The sequence below is a fragment of the Odocoileus virginianus genome, unplaced genomic scaffold, assembly GCF_023699985.2.
Source record: "Odocoileus virginianus isolate 20LAN1187 ecotype Illinois unplaced genomic scaffold, Ovbor_1.2 Unplaced_Contig_1, whole genome shotgun sequence".
In the NCBI taxonomy this organism is placed as follows: domain Eukaryota; kingdom Metazoa; phylum Chordata; class Mammalia; order Artiodactyla; family Cervidae; genus Odocoileus; species Odocoileus virginianus.
This window is the reverse complement of record NW_027224318.1, coordinates 5,705,079-5,709,000: the sequence shown is the minus strand read 5'-3', so window position 1 is coordinate 5,709,000 and position 3,922 is coordinate 5,705,079.

Sequence of the window (3,922 nt, the reverse complement as noted above, 5' to 3'; positions counted from 1 at the left end):
TCTTTTTGCCTTTTCATATTGTTCATGGGGTTCTCATGGCAAGAATGCTGAAGTGGATGATTGTCTTGAGAGAACCAACATTCTGTATTCTATAAACATTTAGTTTTGACTATTCTTGACATTGATATAAAAAAGGAATCATATAAGTCTATACTTTTTTGTCACTAATCATCAGGAAAATGGACATCAAAACCACAATTAGCCACCATCTCACACTTGTCAGAATGGATATCATCAAAAGAACACAAATACATGTTAGTGAGGATGGGGAAAAAAAGGAACCCTCCACTGTTGGTGGAAATATAAATTGGTGTAGCCACTGTGGAAAACAGTATGGAGGTTTCTCAAAAAACTAAAAATAGAACTACCATATGACCCAGCAATTCCACTCCTGGGTACATAAAACCACTAATTCAAAAAGATTTATGTATCCCAATGTTCAGAGCAATGTTTTTTACAATTGCCAAGATACGAAAACAACCCAAGTGTTCATCAATAGATGAATGGATTTAGAAGATGTGGTATACATATACTGTGGAATACTGAGCCATAAAAATGAAATTTTGCCATTTGCAGCAACATGGATGGACTTGGAGGATATTATGCTAAGTGAAATAAGTCAGACAGAGAAAGACAAATACTATATGATGTCGCTTATGTTGTTGCTGTTGTTGTTTAGTCACTAAGTCCTGTCTGACTCTTTTGTGACCCCATAAACTGTAGCCCGACAGGGTCCTCTGTCCATGGGATTTGCTGCTGCTGCTGCTGCTGCTGCTAAGTCACTTCAGTTGTGTCCAACTCTGTGCGACCCCATAGATGGCAGCCCACCAGGCTCCTCTGTCCCTGGGATTCTCCAGGCAAGAATACTGGAGTGGGTTGCCATTTCCTTCTCCAATGCATGCATGCATGCATGCATGCTAAGTTGCTTCAGTCGTGTCTGACTCTGTGCGACCCTATGGACAGCAGCCCACCAGGCTCCTCTGTCCACAGGATTCTCTAGGCAAGAATACTGGAGTGGGTTGCCATTTCCTTCTCCAGGCAATCTTCCTGACCCAGGGATTGAAATTTGTGTCTCCTGCATCAGCAGGCAGATTCTTTAGTGGTGTGAAAATCTAGATACTACAACAAAGTGGTGAATCTAACAGAAAGGAAGTGAGCTCTCAGATATAGTAGCACAGATATAGTAGCTACCAATAGGAAGGAGATTGAGGAGGGTCAGTATGGGATAGGTAATTAAGAGGCACAAGTTATCAGGTATAAAATAAGCTTCAAGAACGACTTCTCTAGCAGTCCAGTGGTTAAGTCTGCCCTTCCAACACAGGGGGCCTGGGTTTGATGACTGGTTATGGAACTAAGATCCTGCATACCATAAGACATGACAGAAATAATAATAAGCTACAAGAATATATTGTACAACACAGGGAATATAGCCAATATTTTATAATAATGATAAATGGAGTACAATGATTGAAAATTAGGAATCACTCTATTATAAACCGGTACTTTATATAATACTATACTTCAAAGAAAAAATAAAATATGATAATAGAAATAATTTGATATTAAAGAGAAAAAACATTGATTGTCTTTGGTTCTGACCCATGCCCCTGCCCCTCCCTGGAGCCCACCTAGAGAATCATTGGTCTTGCCCCACCCACTCGGCCCTGCCCCTCCCACCCCGCCCCCTCCACCGCCGCGAGAATCCATTAGCTCCGCCCCCTCCTCCTGCATGGAGCCCCACCCTGTGGATATAGGCTTCCTGTTGCGCCTGCGCATTAGCAGCGGCCAGCCCATGTGGGTGGAGCTTCACGAGCTTTGGAGACCGCCCATGGCCCAGCCCACCCCAGGCCTGGAGACTCCGAATACACACACTTCCTGCCACGCCTCCTCGAGGACCATTGTGCACCCAGCAGAGCCCAGCAAAGCGAGCGAGGCCCAATGGACGGCAGAGTGCAGTTGATCAAGGCCCTCCTGGCCCTGCCCATTCGGCCCCAGACGCGTCGGTGGAGGAACCCGATCCCTTCCCCGAGACGTTTGATGGCGACACCGACCGGCTCCCGGAGTTTATCGTGCAGACGGGCGCCTACATGCTAGTGGACGAGAATCTGTTCACCAACGATGCCCTGAAGGTGACATTCCTCATCACCCGCATGACCGGGCCAGCCCTGCAGTGGGTGATCCCCTACATCAGGAAGCAGAGCCCCCTCCTCAACGATTACTGGGTTTCCTGGCCGAGATGAAGCGGGTGTTTGGCTGGGTGGAAGACGAGGACTTCTAGGCCTGGAGCGCCTCGGGTCTGGGGGCGGGTGCTCGGGAGAGGGTCCGCCGCGCCAGTCGCCGCCTCCCAGATCGCCACAGGTGTCCTCCCGCCGTGTCCCCTCTCACCTTCGGGTGGCCGCGATCTCCCCCCTGCTCGTGTCCCTTCCCGCGTAGTGCTTGCCTTTGTTCCAGGAATAGCTCTCCAGGTTCCAGTTGCTGCCGCCGCCCTCTTGGGTCAGCCAGGCCTCTTCCCTGCACACTTGGACACGGTCCTGCGCTCCAACTGCAAGCCGGGCTCCTGTTACCCACTGGGCTGACCACCTACACCCGGCAGCTGCCAACTGCCCGCCCCCCGCCAGACTCCCAGGCCCGCCTCGGGGTGGCCAGAGACCTGCGCTGTTGCGGCCATCACCGTGCACCGCATCCCACCTGCAGCCTGCAGCCTTTGGCGATCTGGACTCACCCGGAAGGAGGTGTCTGAGCTGGCCACAGCCTCTGGGCAAACAAGGATTCCAACAGCTCGCCACCATCCTGGAGGGGCCGGCCAGCCTTTCACCTGTGATGGGACCAAGGCCTTTCCTATCCTAGAGACATCTTCTGTTTATGCTGGGTGTGACCGCCAGGTCCCAGGGCTGCCTGGCAGCCAAATCAAGTCACTCATTATCTCCTGTGGTCCTGTTGGTTTCACCCAGAATCCAGTTCTCTTCTGAATGTGCAGCTGTCTCTCTGATGTGTGCCTTTTGTTGAGCACAGTAACCCCTGCACTCTTCCCAGCTCTTCTACACTACCAGGACAAACTTTTTTTCCCTTATTTTCAGTAAATGTCAGACGATGTTCAGAAAGAAATTGAGTCTCCATGAACATGGCACTTCTCCCTCCCTGGTCTAATAAGTGGGGTCCGTGACTTGCTCAGAAGGTATGTACTCTGCCATTCTGTGGTTGATGTAGTGTCTTGTATTATCCAGCAAAAAAGATAACCTTGTGGTCCTGGTGATGGAGACCCTGCTGGTGATCATTCAGTCTCAGATGTTGACTCTTCCAAACCAGTCAGTTCCGTGTCCCTTCCTTGGGAAATGGATCTAGATCAAATTTTTGGTCAAGGCAATGTCAGGAAGAACAGCTAGGAGACTTTGGGGAAAGAGTTTCTCTTTTCCAAAAAGCTGCTTTTGAAAGCATAATAGCTAATTTTTACAAATGAAGAATCCCATACATTTGTTGGTGAAACCCTGTCAAAGTTTTATTTAATCTATTACTCAGGAAACTAGCAGAATGACAGGTGGTTCAGAAGAAGCATTTACATTTATGGAGCCTTGATTGTTAAATGGAAAAGGAGGAAGTTCAGAACTGCTCTTGTTAATCTAGGTAGAAACCTGGTTGAGAGCCTGCAGGAAAATAAAATTATAACTTTCTGCAATGGGCAGAAAAGCAAAAATGGTACTCCTTACTACTTCTCTTTATGCTAACCTGTTAAATCACCAGTGCTGCTACTTCATCTATGTCTGCTGCTGCTGCTGCTGCTGCTAAGTCACTTCAGTCATGTCCAACTCCATGTGACCCCATAGACGGCAGCCCACCAGGCTCCCCCGTCCCTGGGATTCTCCAGGCAAGAACACTGGAGTGGGTTGCCATGTCCTTCTCCAATGCATGAAAGTGAAAAGTGAAA